Source organism: Thermobia domestica, chromosome 2 (genome assembly GCF_964235325.1).
Source record: "Thermobia domestica chromosome 2, izTheDome1.hap1.1, whole genome shotgun sequence".
Lineage (NCBI taxonomy): Eukaryota > Metazoa > Arthropoda > Insecta > Zygentoma > Lepismatidae > Thermobia > Thermobia domestica.
Genome location: NC_137455.1, coordinates 344694425 through 344715392, shown reverse-complemented (window position 1 = coordinate 344715392; position 20968 = coordinate 344694425). Strand labels below are relative to the sequence as shown.

The 20968-nt window shown below is 34.8% G+C and overlaps 1 protein-coding gene across 2 annotated transcripts in view; it reads left to right on the top strand.

The window, feature by feature from the left end:
* Positions 1–20968, top strand: part of LOC145678745 (uncharacterized) — a 1017255-nt gene that overhangs the window by 13887 nt on the left and 982400 nt on the right. Inside the window, exon 1 of one of the 2 annotated variants that reach the window (XR_014130429.1) lies at positions 14094–14893. The exons of the other annotated variant lie outside the window; for it this stretch is intronic. The gene's annotated coding sequence lies outside the window, so the exon portion shown is untranslated. Of the gene's footprint in view, positions 1–14093; positions 14894–20968 lie in introns of those variants that run through there. 2 annotated transcript variants of the gene reach the window in all.

Sequence of the window (20968 nt, the reverse complement as noted above, 5' to 3'; positions counted from 1 at the left end):
TGTGCCAACGAAACACCTGGGCTTTGGATAGGGCTTCCTCTTTGTAGGCCTCCGTGATGAGAGAAAGCGTCTGAGTAGCCGTTTTCCCCAGGCGAACGCAAAATTTGATCGCATAACGCTGTTCGATGGAACCCTCCATGTTTGTTGATTTTCCGCCGTGACAAGAATGTTCACAAGGGCTTTGTCCAAGGCTTGTCCGCGCTCCACTAAGGCTCGGAGCCAACTGACGCGCGGTGCGTTGCTTTGCTCGGACCCCCCCCTACATCCTCCATCACCGACAAACCCGCTCCAGCGACACGCGCGCCGCGGCGCGGCGAGTCTCATTACTTATCATACAGACCTTGTAATTCAAAAGCTATTCACCACATAAGCATCAAACTTATCAGCATTATATAACGTTCCTTAGCTTTAATTTTGTGTAAAAAAATGCAATTACTGAAAAAAAGGATTTGAATTTTCCTTTTGAAATTTGCTTCCCTTTGTAACTGTAGATGTTGAACAGTCCGTTTTAATATAACAAATTAATTATAGGAAGTAATCAAGAAATTCTAACTTTCTCGAACCATGATTTATATGTATAATGATGATCAGAAATACTACTATTTTCAATGTCTTCAGTTAACGAAGATTGTCGAGTTACGAACCACTCATCATTAAGTTCAATACGTTACATCTTACGGTCAGAACCCTACATATTCTCCAGTAATATTGCCAAAAGTTTGACACAAAAAGTCGCTAAATGAGAAACAAAATGACCCTAATTCAACAAGTGATTTAAAAATTATTAGTGAAATCCGTCCCATACATGTACTGTTTTGTTTTTAACAAGGTCGCTATTTACTACTATTACTCCTTATACACACACACACACACACACACACATATATATATATATATATATATATATATATATATATATATATATATATATATATATATATATATATATATATATATATAAGGAGTAATAGTAGTAAATAGTGACCTTGTTAAAAACAAAACAGTGCATGTATGGAACGGATTTCACTAATAATTTTTAAATCACTTGTTGAATTAGGGTCATTTTGTTTCTCATTTAGCGACTTTTTGTGTCAAACTTTTGGCAATATTACTATATAATATATATATATATATATATATATATATATATATATATATATATATATATATATATATATATATATATATATATATATATATATATATATATATATATATATATCAGTTCGGCGATCAGTTTGACCTCATAATCCTATCTATTTTACAGAAACATATAAGTAAAACTGAACCGAAAGGGTCACATATGTGTAATTAACATTAATATGTACGGTAACTTAGATTACATTAACTATCTTTTCCTTTTTAATACAATATAGGTTTTTACTTCGTGATCAATCTATATATTAAAATGCTAGGTTTATATGTTAAAAAATTGCCTAGTAACATTTTTATACAACATAAAACAATTTGAACAAAATTTTAAAAAATACTGTTAGAAACCATGTGGTTGGAGGTGAGTTTCACGTGGTGTCATTAGTATGGTATGGGTTAAACTGGTTCCTGTACAACAAATTGTACTAGCTATATTATTTTATTTTTTCTACCAATTTGTGCATTTAATATCCGTCGTGACGTTTAAAACATGAAAGTAGCATTTTTAGTTCTGGCTTGGAAAAAAAAAACATATACATGGTGATGCAAAATTCAGTTTTGTCTAAGTATATTATCATTTCGATTTCAGAAAAATGAAGAAATTGCAGCAATTAACGTATTTTCTGGTTGTGTTTTAGAGAACTTCAAATGTTTATTCCTCGGGTGTCATTTCTAATCCCTACAGCGGTATGTCAATGTAAGGGATCATGGAAGCCAATCGGTTATATTTTGAAAAAGCAATGATTTAGTACCAAATATGACATATAAATGTTACTTTGCGTCAACGATAAGGGATGGTTTTGGCAACGAAAACACTAACAGGCGCTGATCTTTGATTTGAGCATAATTTCGTTAAAATATGTTAATAGGTTTCAGTGATATGGATCTAAATATACTTTACTACGTAACAATGGAGAAAAATTTCATATATGTAGAATGACATATGTAAATTGTTGAAAAGTTGCCTAACAACATTTTTATACAAAATAGGACAGTTTTAACAAAATTAAAGAAATTAATGGTAGAAGAAATACGTTTGTGGCTGAAGGTAAGTGTCACGTGGTCTCCTTAGTATGGTAAGGATTAAACTGGTTCTTGTACAACAAATTATACTAACTTCATTATTTTATATTTTTTTCTACAAATTTGTGCATTTAATATCCGTCATGATGTTTAAAACACGAATGTACAATATTTGGTTCTGGTTTGGAAATACCATATACAGTGTGATGCAAAATTCAGTTTTGTCTAAGGATATTATCATTTAGATTTCAGATAAATGAAGAAATTGTAGCAATTATCGTAATTTTTGGTTGTATTTGAGAGAACTACAGGTGTTTATTCCTCGGATGTCATTTCTAAGCCATAATGTGGTGTGTCAGTCTCGGGGATTATGAAAGCGAATCAGTTATGTTTTTTTAAAAAAATATGAAATAATACCAAATATGGTATATAAAAAGGCACTTTGCGTCAACGATAGGAGAATGTTTTGACAACCGGAACACTAAGAGAGCGCTGTTCTTCAATTTGGACCTTATTTCTTTAAAATATATTAAGATGTTTAGATGATATAGACCTAAATATATACTAGTACGTAGTACGTAGTACGTAGCAATGGATAACAATTGCATATACAGTATGTAGAATGACATACGATATATCATCGAAAAGTTACCTAACATTTTTACACAAAACAAAGCTATTTAAACAATATTTAAAAAGTACTGTTAGAGGATATACATTTGTGGATGGTTGGAGACACTACAATTTCATATATGCAGTGTCTCCAGTCCTTTCGAAAATGAGATCTCGTAAACCTCCAGTGCTAGAAACGTCCCGTTTTTGCTGGTCGGTTCAATTTCTTTTTGTAGATTGTTTAGTTCTAATTGAATATTTAAAAAACGCGGCCGTTATTTCTTTATTACATTCTTTAGCGGTACACTGTAGTGTTGAAATTCTAAAAAAAATATCCTATGAGCTATACATTCCAACACAACATAGTTGTATACTGGGGTTGTATATCTCCCAGGCGTTTGTTTCATGGTCAAATGATAGAAAACAAAGGACATCCATTTCTCCAGGCTAAGATGAATCTTTATTGTTTGGGATGTTTTGCCCAATGAACAATATATACAGTGACATTATAAGTAATTGTGTATGTAATGTATTTGCTTATTACATACTGCATGGAAGAAGAAAGAAATTACTGATCATACATGAATTAGAAACTCCAACCGGAAGTAGGCTCAATTTTGCAAACGGTGCGAGATATTGAAAAAATAATCGAAAAAAATCTCCCCTTTATGGCACCTCTTGCCGATTTATATCAAGACGTCTTTCACTTGTGTCTGTGAAGCGACATGTACAGATGTTGTGAGGAATGACAAGGAGATCCATGCTCATTTGTGAATGATGCGCTGTGTAGAGAGAACAGGTTCAGCTAGTTTCATTTTAATGAGTTAAAAATGAGTTTACGAAACATCATAATAAGTAATTTTTACTTACCAGTCAGTCGTCATCTAAAAATTCAAACATCTTAGTTTCTGTATCAGCACTAGCATTGCTGCCTGCTTTCTCTTCGATAGTTGCACTTTTATTGTCAATAACTCTCAAAACAGATTTGACTAGTTCGTATGAGAAGAAATTGGTATCTAGACGTCTTACAGTTAGACCACTCCTAACTGTAAGGATGGCATTTAATGTGCGAATGTGCATTATGTTACGGCTTTGATTTTATGCACTTGTCTTAATAGCCTGGAAGACTAAGAACTTTCATTGGAAGGTTCCATAATTCGTAAAATGAATTTTCACCTTTAGAGTCACGATAATTTCCAACTTTAACTAAAAAATCGATTATATTTATACTGATGCTCCAGTTGATGAAGTTAATATTCCGCCACTGATTAATTATAGCATTAATGACCGTTAACTCGTATAACAGAGGTTCTACAAATTCCGCAATCAAAGACCTGACAGTTTTAAGACATTCACTTACAGAAAGCATTAATATTTTTGTAGTATGAAGGTAAACTGTTCTTTTGTTCTTTAGATAGTTTAAAATGAAGGAAATGTAGTGGCGTCGGAAGTCGTTCTCACAGTCGATATTCAGATTTGATTTACTTAACATATTTTTAGATTCGTAACCTAAATACGGTTTTCAGTCAAGATGTGTTAAAGGATTTATTTTATCTCTTGCAATTATCACCCTTCTTCCCACTGAAACTATGAAAATGATCAGGTCTTGTAACGGTTTCGTTGGATCAGAAGTTTTACTTGCCAAAGTCTTGGTGACCATTTGAACTTCACGAACAATTGATTTCGAAATTGATTATATAATCTGTTGGTAACATCAGAACACATATTATACAGCATTTCTGCTGTGTAACAATTCTCTTTTGATCTTACAATTTCAAAATGGAGTTTTAATTCGTCCCATTAAGCGAGAATTCTGATCACTGTGCGTTCGATTGAAAGTGATCGAGTATCATACCGAGTATAGAATAATTTACATTATTATTATTTATCGGATGGTATTTAGATCCTATAATGAAACATGAACAGAAGGATTATCGAAGATGCCTTTATATACATAGCCTGGAGTTCGAATCTCCGTAAGTACAGTGAATATTATACATTGAGGCATTGTAATGCAATTTGGGAGCGAATTGAATTAAGAGGTATTGAAGTCATGGCTAGAAAGCTAGAATCGCAGGATCCATCCATCATCCAGCTAAAGGTATTCTGAACAGGAATAGCCATTTGTTAACTAAAATGAAAGGATTTTTAAAGTTAAAAAGTAGGCTTTAGCGCACTTAAAGCGTTACTTTTCGCACACAAATATCCATCTACAATTCATATCTCTCACTCACCCATCAGACATATACACACACACATGAAGAACGCTAACATTAATAGAATAGGCAATACATAGTCAACTTTTCACTTTTATAGTGTACCTATTATGTTGTATGACTTCCCAATCTTTCTTTCACAGCAACTCTGTAGAAAACCCTGATGAAGATTGGACGGATGTGAAAGTTGCTCTACAATGCTCACTTCTGTAACATCTAATATCACTTTACACTATATTTGAGAATGAAGTTTATAGAATATGCATTGCCATATTCTGGAGTTCTTCTATAGCTACTTTCAAAATTGAGTATTCAAAATTTAAAATGTTTTATGAGAAGTGCCTGGATTTAAAAGAGTCTTGGATTTCAAACGTAAACGTGATAGTTTAATAATGCTTCCCCCTTACAAGCTACAATGCAGCAAGTTACAATCCTTTGGTGTAGAGGTTACTGGGTTCGATTTGCAGTGGAAGATCATTGAAATTTGAACACATTACGATGGTTCGAATTTCATCGTAAACTGTAGGTCCACGTTTCATGTAGGCTCGGTACTGAAAAGGACGCTAAGTTCTAGTTGAACCCAGCAACAGGCGAAAGTTTAAAATTTTAGAATTGAAAACATGATGACGTCAGTGTTATACCAGATGTTATGGGGCGTATACGGGTATACGTATCTAATAATTTTATAGTCCAGCAATTTTAGGAAGATCAAGTTTTAAGAAGATCCTCTGTCAAAAGGGGATGACTGAAGGGAACACAGAATATACATCAAATTCATATGAACATAGAGCAGTCTAACGAAGAAGAATAAAACATGATACAACCCAACAAAGAAGAACCCAACGATGAACACAAAAATAACGCTTCAAGACAAAAATCAAAGAGATCATTTCCAAGGCAATAGATAAAAACAGGCTCTGTGTTATCTTTACTTATATCCTCCTTAATTGTACGCATAGCCTTAAAAGATTTCATTGGCTGTACTTGTTCATAATTCATACATCAATCAACGAGTAAACAAATATGAATGGAAAGCGTATTTTTGTTCTTTTAAACATACCTACGGAAAGCAAAAACAAAAGCTCTCTCTATATTTATAATTATATTTAAATATATGAAAACGAATCACTCATTACAGTGAATAAGGACTAGAAGGAACTCATCAACGGACGAAGAAATAATTTCAGCAATAATCCATGAAAGAAGAAATAACTGATTGGTGTGCCTCCGAAACATGGAGAATCATTTTTTTTTCCTCGTTAATCAACGAAATTTCTTCACACTGACCAGTGTAGCGATAGACAAAATAGGAAATGACTGGACGCTCTTTTGGTCTCCAAAGGAGAAAATCAGATTAGAAATTTGACATGAATAGAAACGTTTGTGTTGATCCGGATATTATAAATAGGTAAAAAGAAAAATTTTATTAAAAGGAATTTTAGCAATACCGATTCATCTACGTATTTGGATTTAAGGGAAAGCATTGCTCTGAATTGTTGGTAATGAATGATTTAGGATTTAGATTCCTGGGCTTTCGGCATCTATGGCTAATTGGCCCCTCACGTATATGAGGGATGACGTCCCTCGGCGATAACACTATCCGAGGAAAGGGAAGGAAGAAAGCGGCCTATAAGTGAGGGACCACCCCAGCATTTGCCTGGTGTGAATGAGAAAAACTCAGGAAACCTCATTCAGGATGGCTGGCCTGAAAAAGCTTTTTACAGTTTTTCGACCGAATGCCCCCACCGGGAATCGAACTCGGGTTAGCTCGCACCAAAGGCGAGAGCGTTAGCGACTACGCTACTCAAGGCCACGTTGTTAATGAATAAGTTAATAAGTAAATATGAGTATTATTATATAATGTACTTAGGATTTGTTTTTTGTGATGTAAAGAAGACATTTCGACCTTTAACCATGACTTTATTCTTTTCAAGTTAAAGTAGGTTCATGTTCGATAATTCCACTTTTAAATATTTTAAATCAAAGATTCATTTCAGCTAACATCAGGTAGTTTTTAAAAAATATACTGAGCCTTTTGCGCAAGAGATGGCATTAATATTCAAACTTTCAGGGTATATAAGTCTTATCAGGTGAAACCTAACGTCATTTCACAGTTTACTGTTGAAGTTAGTACCGTAGATGTGCAAAACGTGTTGAAATTAGTACTGTAGATGTGCAAAAGGTTTTGAAGTTAATACTGTAGATGTGCAAAATGTGTTGAAGTTAGTACTGTAAATGTGCAAAAATGTTGAAATTAGTACTTAGATGTGCAAAAGGTGTTGAAATTCTTACACTCACAAGGGAACATTTTATATTAATAGTAGCATTGTCCAATCAAACAATGCGCAACCAATAGAGGAGTAAAGAAAAGTGAAACATCCAAAGTTTTTTGGCCCGACACCCAGAAACACAGGAGATACAGAGGAAAGAAGGATCTAGAATCATGTGAAGATAATCTAGAAGAGTGCATACAGTAAGCTTACACGATTCGAACTAGTTGAAGCCAAAATATGAGACCACAAACAAGAATATAATCATTGAAGTACAAAAATAAGGGACGAAGCACAGTGTCGAAGCATTTTTGCCAAAGGAAAATGTCAGAATAATACTATAACACAGCACATAAGCTGAAAGGATCCATGCCCTTGGATGACCAAGTGGTCCGCTTGCTCACTGGTGCACATGCTCGATTTTCGATTGGAGCGTTTTGCAACATAGTAGTAGTTGGTATCTTACATTAAGCTAGATACGAGACGTCTTGCACGACCTTAGCTCGTTTAGAACATGAACAGTAGGAATTCATATAGGCCTGTCTTCAAACGTTGCCAACACTGTGCATCAAGACTTCACAGGTACGGTTCTACTCATAATTATATTTTCTAGATGTTATAATATGTCTTCCGTGCCATTTAACAAATCTTCATTTTGTGCTTAGTTGACAACACTGCATTACATATGATGTTATTGAGCATGTCTGTAGGTACAATGTTTGCTTACTATACTGTTGTGTAAATGTCATTTTGATTACTTTAACCATTTTGAAGTTCTTGTTGTGTCAGTGTATCTTTTGCATTGCTATCTTTACATGATTCTAGATCCTTCTTTCCTTTGTATCTCCTATGTTTCTGAGTATCGGCCCATATAACTTTGGATTTCTCATGTTTCTTCACCCCTCTATCGATCACGCTTTGTTTGATTGGGCAATACCATTATCAATAAAAGATGTTCCTTGTCAGAAAGAAGGTGAAGAAGAAGAGTGAACTTTCCGAAAAGCTGCGTTACATTTTACAATTTTATTTCGATAAAGACGCGAATGCTGCGCAGGTCCGTTAATAAATTAGTGCTGCTTAGGCAAGATACATTATCAAAAATAAATCCAGAAAATGGTTCACTCGCTTTCGTTCTGAAAATCGATTTTGAAGATTCTTCTCGCAGTGGGTGTCCAATCACAGAAAAAAGTAGATGATATTCTTGCAAGAGTCAAGTAAGACTGACATGTAAGCAATTTTACATGACAGTTATCTAAATATCCATCTCCAAACAGTGTTAAACCATTTTGGAGAGAACTGCTACACAACGTTTGAGTGCCATATGATCTAACTCAAAAACATTTTCTCATTCTAATTTCTATTTACGAATCTCTACTGACATGTAAGCAATTTGAGCCATTTCTCAAGCGGTTCATCACGAGTGATGAAAAGTGGATAACTTACTACAAATAACATACGAGAAAGATCGTAGTCTAAGAGTGTGAAATAGAAGGGGTAGTAGGTGGGTTGGGTTGAGACTGACATTAAGGATGTTTTCAAAAACCTACGATCTGCAGTTGTGCACGTTTCATAAGTGCATTAGTGTTAAATGTTAAGCAACATCATTAATAGCAACTGAAGTGCTTGACATCATAGATGTAGAAAAAAGTATTAAAAGATTTTGCCAAGCAAAAGTCCAGAAAAATACAATTGTGATGTTCCGTGTTTTAGCTGAAACTTCTCAGAAAACTAGTACCTTCTGCCTACTCTCAAATATGTTCTCAGCATTGAATTGTTGTATATTGTTGACTTTGTGAATTTTCATTTCTTTAAATTTAATTACTTGTACGAACAAACAGAACTACTTTTGTTTCTTTGCTTTATAAGTTACATATAAATTTTAAGACAAGTTGGCCGTACCGTAAACTACAGTAAACTAAGACCGTAATACAGGCTACTGCTTTGAGCAAGTGAACAAAATATTTTGCTCGGTTAGTACGATAGCGGCATGGCCACGCACAGACAAATTTTAACCCTATTCTTAACGCGGTGAGATCAGGGCACCGAGTTATAAACTAGCATCTCTCAGAATTTTCCCTAAAACCAGGTTTAAAATTTTGTTTTATATATATATATATATCTATATATCTATATATCTATATCTATATCTATATCTATATCTATCTATATATATATATATATATATATATATATATATATATATATATATATATATATATATATATATTGTAAAACACTGTCTCATATAGGTCGTAGGTAGAGCGTTAATAAAAAGAGCAGCGTCCGGAATCGACTCCCACTACCGGCTTTTATTATAAAATTTCCATTATAAACAGTATTTTACAATTTCTCTAAGTTTGCAAGGTTAGATATAGGTAGTCTTTGACCGTAAGGTCGCAGACAGGATCTCCACAGAGCCTCGTAGCAGGTTAAGCAGAGTGGTGTTAGGGTTCGAAATGTTCCGTGGCAAGCAGAGGGTTGGTTAAGTGGCCAACAGAGCCCCGTAGCAGGCTAAGCAGCTGAGGTTAGGATTCCCAAACAGAGTCCCGCAGCAGGCTAAGCCGAGAGAAAGGATAGACCAAGAGTTCCGGAGCAGACTAGAGACCTGGGGTTAGGTTACTCCTAATGTTCCGTTGCAAACAGTAGGAGGGACACCAGAAAACTGGAACAGGTCTGCTGTCGTCCATAATATTTATAGGGATCCTTGGACGGCGGTGGCGCTGCTGCTCCGTAGTTGTCGTCTGCTTCGTGGGAGGTGCCAGAAGTCCGTCGTCTGTAGGTGATAGTGAGTCCATCTGGTGTGCAGTACCCTCTTGCAAATCTATGAGGTGATGTTTGTAAACATAAGCGTGAAGTCGTTTGTATACAACACCACGTGGAACATTACAATATATACATATTTGCTGTTTCTGACAAATATGGAAATAAAATTGTCTATGAAATAAGACATTCAAATTAATATCAAACATATTTTTTCGCTGCTAAATCCTAATTACGTTAATCTCGTCATCTTTTTTGTGATCCCTGGTTAAGAAACCCTATTCTGGATAATTAATAGAAGGAAAGAAACAGGTTAGAATATTGTTTAAAGAAAAATATTATTCCGACGAACGTGACCGGATATACGATGGAAGGAAAAAGTGGGAAGAGTACATAAAACTACAATGGATATTTTTACTGATTTTTTTATTACACCATAGTATACTTTTCTGCTAGCTGATTTCGTAAAACACTTCCTTTTGATCTTCGTTGATTATAAGTAGTCGAAAATTGCGATTGAATTCTTTGTTGACTGCCATGTTAGTGCGTCATCTGTCGGTTCATGGGAAACTGTCTGTGCCACTCAGTCAGTAGGAAAACGGCTTAGAGAAAGATATGATGCATGTTTACAGAATTTAAGTCTTCTTTAAAAAGTAAAGTAAACTCTGCTAAAGATAGTAAAGAGGATCATATGAAGTTTCAATTTCATCTAGTAGATGTACACTGCTTTAGGAAGTTCACTACCAATTAACGGCACGAGAATTCTACAAATATTCACCGTTGTTCCAAAAGTAGAAAATGGAACATGCACAGCACCATAAAAGTCATCGTTACTTCTGGAGATGTTAATAGATTGACTCCAGTAACGAACTCGGAAGAGATAATTGCTCTAGCTTTCTATTGCAAGAAACAGTATTCAAAAACTAGCTTTCGTTTAAGTTTTCTCTGGAGTAACGGAGGATGTAATCCACCGTTACCTTGAAAAAAAATTAACGGATTGGCTCAATTAAGGAAACTTTACAGATATAATTACTCTAGTTATCTATTGCAGGAAACAGTATTCAAAAACTAGCTTTCGTTGAAGTTTTCTCTGGAGTAACGGAGGATGTAATCCACCGTTACCTTGAAAAAAAATAACGGATTGGCTTAATTAAGGAAACTCTAGTTACCTATTGCAGGAAACAGTATTCAAAACCTAGCTTTCGTTTAAGTTTTCTCTGGAGTAACGGAGAATGTAATCCACCGTTACCTTGAAAAAACTTTAATGGATTGGCTCAATTAAGGAAAATCTACATAGATAATTACTCTAGTTACCTATTGCAAGAAACAGTATTCAAAAACTAGCTTTCGTTTAAGTTTTCTCTGGAGTAACGGAGGATGTAATCCACCGTTACCTTGAAAAAAATTAACGGATTGGCTCAATTAAGGAAACTTTACAGAGATAATTACTCTAGTTATCTATTGCAAGAAACGGTATTCAAAAACTAGCTTTCGTTTAAGAGTTTTCGTGTGGAGTAACGGAGAATGTAAGTCACTGTTACGTTGAAGACATTAACGGAGTGGCGTGGGAGACCCGAGTTCGATTCCCGGCGGGAGCTCATTGGTTCGGATTCCACGTTAATCAGTAGGTCCGCGTCTCATATAGCCTCGCTGCTGAACCTGACGTTATACTCAAAATCAACTCAACTCATTAACGGATTAGCTCAATTAAGAAAACTCAGCTGAGATGAATTGCTGTAGTTATCTATTACAAAAGGAAAAAAAAAACGAAATTCAAATATTCGCTTTGTTGAAGAGTTCTTGTGTGAAGTTACAGACTCATGTATATACTGACATTAAATAAATTCTTTCAGTTTTACATCCAACGTTTAGCGTGGAGGCTAAAGGAGGCGGTGATGTTGAGAATGAATGGGAGTAATGGAATGAAGAAACTAGGAAGGAACGGGAAAACTACTTCGCGTGGTATTTTCCACCACAAAGTCCATTCTTCGCGAGCTAAGATCGAACCAGAGACCTCACGCATCAGAGGTGAATGCTCAATCACTGAGCCATCACTGCCCGAATGCTACCATTACGATCTTCTAAGACCTACTCGCGTGATCATAATAATGGGGGACATTAGGTCATTTTAGTGCATACTATGTATTAAGTAACCAACACTACAGTGTGTATTTTTGACTGTCTTTTCATGAAAATACTGGACTCGGTTATAGGTATGTTGCATACTATAAAAATGTCCATAGCAATGGTCAGGCTGGTAGCCAGCCCAAAAATCTAGGGGGTGCGGCTGAAGTTAGGGGGGCAACGATCCAACCATATTATAGTTCATTTGCAAGCCCACCGTGAAAGTTTTAGGGGGAGCAGCAAACATTTAGGTGGTGCCCGGCCCGCTAGACCCCCCTGGATACGGGCCTGGCAACGGTGATTTCCGAAGATTATCTTCCGAAGCAGTGTCGTCTATAGGTTGTATGAGCTCCCAGATAAATTGTCTGTAAGAGTCCCCCAAACTTACCCACGACATCTCTTTCCCACAACATGGTTGTTTCGTTGGTGACAGGGGCACGGCGGCTCAATTGTAGAGAACTTACTTCTGGTACGTGGGGTCCCTGGATCGATCACCTGCCAGGTAAGTTTGTGGTAGACAAGCCTATGGGTTTTTTCGGGCTCTCCCGTTTCCTCTCAGATTCTCATTCCATCATTATTCACTTGCCTTAACCATCGCCTCCCTTAGCCTAATGAGCATAATCGTGGAAGTTAAATAAAATAATCCATTTGATTTCATTTTTTTCGTTGCTAACGAACATGGCGAAAAAAGTAAAAGAAAGGCGAAAAATAAAGAAAATGTTAGATCCAGCTACTTACCTCTATCGTTGAAGTTGGCGATACTAATTGCTCAGTCATACAATCAAGGATAGATAGTTATACAATTGATGTTAATAATTATAGAGTTGAAATATCTCTTTGATTCTTAGATTTATTTCCCATTATTTTTATAGACTTGAACAGCTTTTGTGGAAAAGCATTACTGGCAAACTTAGTCCACGTATGACCCCATAGCAGCATGCTCAATTTGGCGGGAATTTTAGCTTTAAAAAGATGGGAAAAAATGAAGAAAATGAAGATATATTTTTCACGAACTCCCAAATGTTCTTCGATATTTGTCGGGCTTGCCTCCACTTATGGGCAGCTCTTCTCGGTGGACATTAAATAAAATGTGATGAAACTGATACTGCAAAAATACTGGTTGCTTAACTTGGGCACAATCGGAAATATGCCCTGTGTAAATTTCGTTGCTTAGGGAACGAGAATTCTACAAATATTCACCGTTGTTCCAAAAGTAGAAAATGGAACATGCACAGCACCATAAAAGTCATCGTTACTTCTGGAGATGTTAATAGATTGACTCCATTGTCCCACAGAAACCATCATTGGGGTATGAACGTCACTAACTCCTCTCGATTTGATGACTAAAAATCTATAATCAATTAGTCGCGGTTTTCGGACAGTTCCGAGGGCGCGACCCCCAGTTTGCAAACTCCTACCTTTCGTGATATTACTCTTTGTTAGATAAATAAAGAAATAGGAAAGACTGATACGTATATAGTATTATTTTTATTAGTACAAAATGAGAAAATAAGTTTGATAAGTGTAACTGTACAAAGAAGCAAAAGCGGGGAATGGCATTGTTTTCTTGGTTTCTTATGTGTTCTTTACCATGTGCTTCTCAACACTGACCAAATCTAAAAACGATTCCGTACTTTTGTACTTAATGTGAACCACATCAGTGATCGCTGCAGTACGCAAGCCTATGAAGAGTAGTTTACATGCGCAAAAACCCCCCACATTCTCCCCCCGCACCCCACTTCAACCCGTCCTAGTCTAACTCTGCATTGCTTTCAACCCCCTGCGCACCACTTTCACGGTTACCCCCTTCAAGCAAAAGAGGGGGTCCACAAATACACATATCCCAATACACACACATACATACACACTCGTATATATATATATATATATATATATATATATATATATATATATGCACCTTCATATCATACGAGAAACGAACGGGTCAGTCTCTTTCTGTCCCCCCTCCCCGCTCCCGCCTCTTATTCTAACCAGCCATCACTTTTGCGATAGAGTAAAAGCAGCGTGTGCGCGGAACACTACCGACATCTGCACGGTGTGACGAAGAACCTGTCTTAGCATGGAGTTAGTCCGGAGGAATGTCTCAGTGAGTCTAGGTGCGAGTTTGCTGTTGTGCTTGAACTAATACTAAACTCGTGGGTTTTTTCCCGAAACCTTTTTTTAAAGAAAAAGACCAAAACATCCGGGAGCTGGTATAGTAAGAATTGGATTCGGTGTGTGTTTTTGAAGACCGGTTTTTAGTTGAAGTGGTAAAAAAATATCATATTTCTTCAGCGTTTTTCGACCAAGATAAAAAGAAAAATAAGGTCCATAATTTATATATCTATCTATTATTATTATTAAGAATTAAAAAAATAATCGTCAGAAGATTTTAATAGAAATTAACGTTTTAAAACAAAATCAAGAAGTTGAACGGCTTCTAATACGACAGCAGGGAACAAGAATCAACCCATCTACAACTATTTGCAGTGACGTCAATTTTTTTTTGCACACCGATTTCTCGAATTTTTTTTTTCTAGCCTTCCCCAAGTTTCTCTTTCGTGTGGCAACACTAAATCGATGCTGTTTTCAATTAGTAAACACAAGGCGACGGTGAACGATAGAGGTATTGTACCGCATGGAATAGTGGTTGTGGTGTAACATTGGATCGGCAGGTGAGGAGGCAGTAATTCTGCGGAGGACATTTTCAAGATTTCAGTGTTTTCGTCACCCAAGGTAAATCACTATTAGCACATAGGTATATGTACTTTTACACACACCAGTGGCGTAGGGAAGGGGGGGGCCCGGAGGGGCCGGGCCCCCCCCAAAGAGGTCCGACAATGTACTTTAGTACTTTGATGTTTGTAATTTTTTATATATTTTTATGTTTATATATTTTTTTGTTTGTAATTTTTCTATATGTACCTATAACAGCACTTGCCCCCCCCCCCAAACACACATCCTGGCTACGCTACTGACACACACGTATATACTTTAAGATTAGTGTTTTCTTCTCTATTGCAATCGTCGCTACGCATGTAAGCTCATACTTCTGACCTTGACATTGCGATGAGCCACGATATTAAAGCTGATATCTTAATGGAGAGTTGTCACTGGAGCGTACCGACGTAATATACATAAAAAAAATCCGGTACCCATGCTGCAATAGTACCTATAAAGTATCATTAATTTCTTAACACTTACTCTTTGATCTTGCCTTAAGATATTTAATGATTTTTAAGTCTTTTTATAACAATTTTACGCTCTCCGGACTGGAAAAAGCTATTGGATATCCTGCTATCTTATTTCCAAATGCTTTACATTTCTATTATCTCTGCTTTGTCTTATTTTGGTTAAATTCAGTTCTAATCAGCATTTTAGGGAGGAAATGTTTGGTTATTGCCGCGCACGTCATTATTGACATTGTTAGATATTACATCATCTCTTGAAAGAGTTTGTAAATCATTACCAAAGTTTATAACTTTTTCCGTATACATCTCATTTATTGCATATAAATCTTGTCGCTAGATTTCTTTTTTAAAAAATATATGTATATTGGTGGATTCTTGTCATATTTTCAACGAAAAAGTATTTTTAAATGAAATGGAACAGCCAGCCGGCATCTGCACTGCACACTAATCGCGGGGCTGACAGTACACCCACATGGTCTGGGAAGGCGGACGGCAAGATTTTGTACATGTGTGGGTGAGGTTATATGTGTGTGTGTTTGTATGTGATGGTGATCTTATATGTGTATGTGTGTGTCAGTGTCTGTGTGTTTGTGAAAAACTCCCAACATGCTTTGCGTCAGAGTGGCGCGTGACAGTTTCACGCTGCCGTTTTGTCACCCTATGTCAAAACCACGCCATCGCACTCAGCACACATTCATGCTTCCATACTCTTCTTGCTACGAACACATACATGCACACATAATATGAGGGTGTGTATGTGTGTGAGTGTGTGTGCCATGTCACAGACACAGCTTCATTTCCCGAAACGCATCTTTTGTCCCTTGGAAGCTTCTCTCTCCTTTAATTTCGGTTTTCTCTTCGTCTGGTCTATGTAACAGCTCTCCCACGTTGTGCTGAGCCTGCCGTGCGATTTTAGGCCTTATGAACCGTTATCACACACACAAACTCCGTAGCGTTCAAGAGCGGGAAAAACCTGCTACCCTACCCACCCCTCGTTATAAATGGGCCGATCTGACGAGGGTATTCGGGAAAGCACAAGAGGGAGTCCCGAATGAAGGGGTGGGGCGGCTAGTGGGTGGGTGGGTTACTACTACGGTTAGTAGGGGAGAATCTTGGTAAGGATGCCTTTTGCGCTCTTAGAGTAAAAACAGAAGACACCCGCACTTTTAATGATAACCCAGCGAGCAAGTGTATCTCGGATGGGTTGGGATCTAAACCTTCACTACACTGGACTACGAGGGGGGAAATAGAGAGCATTGGTGATTCTATACACACAAGATCAATGATAGTCTTTTATTTTTTTAAATCGGAAGCGAGAGATAGAACTATTCGCTTCTCTTCAACGTAACAGGAAACTGTGTCACAGCATCAGTTTTTGATTACAAATATAACAATTTCATGTAACAGTTATAATTATTTCTTATAGTTAATTTAAATAAATAAATTTGATTTTGCTGTCTAGTGATTAGAAAACAGTATGACATCCGTTTTCTTTGTTAAAAGAACAACGATATTATGATCTATGTAGATTATAGTATTCATTCTAATATGATATATATGCTTTCTGGATAGTTAGAATACTATATATATCATACATTTTCTTTGTCAAAAGAGCAAGAACAAACGTTCCACTTTTTTGATCTTGCTTTCCTATGATTAAAATACTTTAATTAGATTTCCTTTGTCAAATGAACATATATATTTCAATTTCATGTTTAAACTGTTTAAATTTGGCATACAGTTCCAATATGATGATCTTGTTACTCAGTGATTAGAATACTATATGTCAAACATTTCTTGTCGAAGAGACAAAGACTACATTTTCATCTCTAACTGTTTAAATCTTTGTATTTCTTCTCCCAATACATTTGTTTATACTAACATGGTTTTCCTTTTAGTGAATCAAAAGATCCAATATAGGGCAATCAAACATTTTCTTGTACACCTTATATCTGAAAAACTACGTACAATATAGCCAAACCAAAACTATCACTTAACTCAGTACGATATGCTTATTCTGCAGAAAATACGAAAACTCTATTTAGGGGCTGTTCAAAAATTTTGTGGCCTCTGATCAAAGATCAAATATTTTTCAATAAAAAAAATTTTTGTACGCCTTATATCTGGAGAACTACATATAGTGTCGCCAAACCCAAACTATCACTTAACTCAACATGATGCGCTTATTCCGTAGGAGATACAAAAACTCGATCAAGGAACCGTTCAAAAATGTTGTGGTCCCTGATACAAAAAATAATTATTGCAATCTTTTGATGCATTTTTGATCATTCCTAAAATACTTATCTTTCCTCTAGATATTGGTATAGATAGTCATATGTGTTTTGAATTATTAAATGTTTCAGTAAAATATATGAGAGAGAATAACTAATACTTTTTAATTCCAAAGATATCCATAGCATTTAGAGATCAGAATATATAATGAAATTTGATCTAGAGAAAGAAAAAGTAGGAGGAAATTAGTAGAATTGTAGAAAGTATACAGCAATTAGCAGTATAGTGTCTAGAGAAAATTAGTATTTTAATTTAGAAATTTATAAACATATAAACATACTTAGAAATTAAAATAATAAATTTTTATCCAGGAATAAAGATTGTGTTGTCAATTGGAAATTTAAACAAACAATGCGTTATATCCAAACTAACATTTATGATTTAGAGAGATTAAAATACGCTAATAGTGTTTTTTAAAACACATTTATGAAGTAACCTAGAAAGTAGATCATTTGAAGTAATAAAGTTTCATTTTATATAAAGATATTACACAAAGTAATAGAAATTGTTTAAAATCTAAAATTGTTAAAAATCTAGAATCTAGAAAATTGTTTAAATCATTTAAATATTAGAATATAGTGTAAAGAGTATGTCCTAATTTACATTTTGATGCGATAAAGTATTGTTTCGGTATTAGTGTGTAAGACAAAACAATGCAATTCCCGTCGTTGTTACTGTATGGCAATACCTAACAAAAACAATTTCATTTACATGAATACGCTTGATATTAAAATACGGATAATAATATAAACAAATGGAAAAAATCATTGATAATTTTAATAACAATAAAACACATAGGGTCTAAATGTAATTTAACAACTTTAAAATAACAAAATCGGCTAACTGTTCACTTAGTTCTACTGCAAAAGTTTGTACTATATTTATTTACCGGAAGCTTGTACAATACATTTCTAAGCAATTACTTTCGGTTCAGCTACACTACAAGATATTTGGAAACGACTTTTAGATTCTGTTAGGACACTTCACACATTACCGAGTCTCTTTGAACCACCTTCGGATGACACATATTCACCCCTTTTTAGGTAATGTTTTTTTTTTTTTCAAATATGTCCCAAATATGTTTACAGATTGTGACATAATTTTGTTTTCGAAGTGTTTTCCGACAAGAAGTATTTAAATATGTCACACTAGACACAGTTTTTAAGTATTAACTTTTTCTGGACACGCGAAGAACTTTTTAAACACTATTTTATCAATTTTATCCTCAAAAACTATTCTAAAAGCGTTTAAAATGATGTCTTTTTTCTTTTTTACAGTGTAGTAAAATTCGGTAAGTAATGAGAATTTACGGTGAATTATTGGAAGCGAAAATTCCGAAACATTTTACTAAACAATTATTTTTAAAATTATATTTCATAGAAGTTAGTTTAATACAGGGACGAAAGTTTCATAGGCATTACTTTATGTATGAAGTTAAATTATCACGAAACTTAATAGATAAAAATTAAATTGACCTTTTATTAGTGTTTTTATTTATGCTTTTGTCTTATTTTCAATGCATTCAACTTATTTTCGGAAAAGTGTTTCGGTCATTGGAGTTAAGTTACTAACTTTAACTAATCCTTCGATACGAAATCATTTATAATTTTTTAAAATCATAATAACGAAATTTAATGTAAAATAAAGAAAAACGAATGAAACACTAGAAGTTCCCTGAAGTGCATAACTGACTGTATTTCCTTAGAAAATCTTTAGAATGTACGGTAAGTTGACGGCAACTATTTTTTTCATGATTACCAGATATTAAATCGAACTGTAATTATTATTTGAAAGTATATTCTCAATTATAGATTCCGGTATACGTTCGATGGTTTAAATTACATTGTCTAATAAGTTTGGTACTTCAGATATAATCCAGACGATATGAACATATCTTAATCTAGAAGTTTTGAATAGTTCATACTCGTAAACTCATAGAGTTTGGTAGTAAAGAATGACATGTTTTCTGTGCCATCTAAAGATTTGAAATATATCACACATGACTTGCTCTTTGCTATTGAAAATTTAAGGTTCAGAAGGGACATAGTGTTTGGTTTGAGGGTACAACAAGGTTCTTAAAAGTTAACTAGATATTAAGTGCTGACGAAAATTTAGGTTTTAAAAATCATTTAATTACTTCCAAAAAATTCTTATGTTGTTTAGCCCGAGAGTTAAAACCGATTGTGTGTTTTAACCTTCTTGTCTAATGCAGCTAGGCGGCAACAGTAAGCGAGTACAGCAGGATCGCTACTTTTCCCTTCTGGTTGAAAAATGTATCGGTATATGAAAAATTCAAAATTATAGAGATGAAGTAAAAAGAATGGATTAGAATTAGCATTAGGAATACCGCTATATATGAATAGAGTATTTGAGACTTTCTTAAACACATATTCACGGGTATTTTCCCACATTAACTATAAGAAACGCTGACTTGTCACAGAGTTAACAATCAGATTCTTTGCAAGGATACTAAATATGCCAGTATTAGTTTATTGGATGCGACGATAATAATAATAACTTCATGCTGATACGCATTACACATTCTTGCACGCACTGAATAAATTAAATGACCAACATATTATCATATTTGGACAGTATCTTGTAAGAAGAAAAATATGTTGTAAAATCTTAATATTTTATTATGACAGAAATTACTATTAGTAATATATACTTTTTCAACATTTAAAAAAAATATGCTTCTGCAAATTTCAATGAAGAGCGAAGAATACTACGTTGTCTTAATATTTATTCTATTAATTTACTGGCGTGGGAGGCCCGGGTTCGATTCCCGGCGGGAGCTCATGTGGTTCGGATTTCACGTTAATCAGTAGGTCTACGTCTCACATAGCCTCGCTGCTGAACGTGACGTTAAACTCAAAATCAACTTAACTCTATTAATTTACTTTGACTTAGAGAGGACGTAATGAAAGTTTCGTAAGTTTAATATTTAAACAAACTGTAAAAGCGAACAGAAAAATTAATGATAATTATAATAATAAAATATAATATTAACGTTTGCAATTTAACTTTCGTTACTTACAAGATACTTGATATTATACTTAGCTTACAGACATTATTATGAAGACCAATTATTTTATGAAATTTTTTATTTTATTTTAGTAATTTAAAAAAAAATGTTGTATATTACAATGTCTTATAGGTGTTAATAAGCTACAACAAAGAACTCTCTTAAATCATGAATATTAGGATATACCTAGGTAGTATTTTGTTTTAAAATAATAGAAACCAAATGAAGTACAGTACTAATATTTTTCGTAAAATTGGAATATTCTGCTATGATGTCGTTAAACAAACAATAAAATTCAGC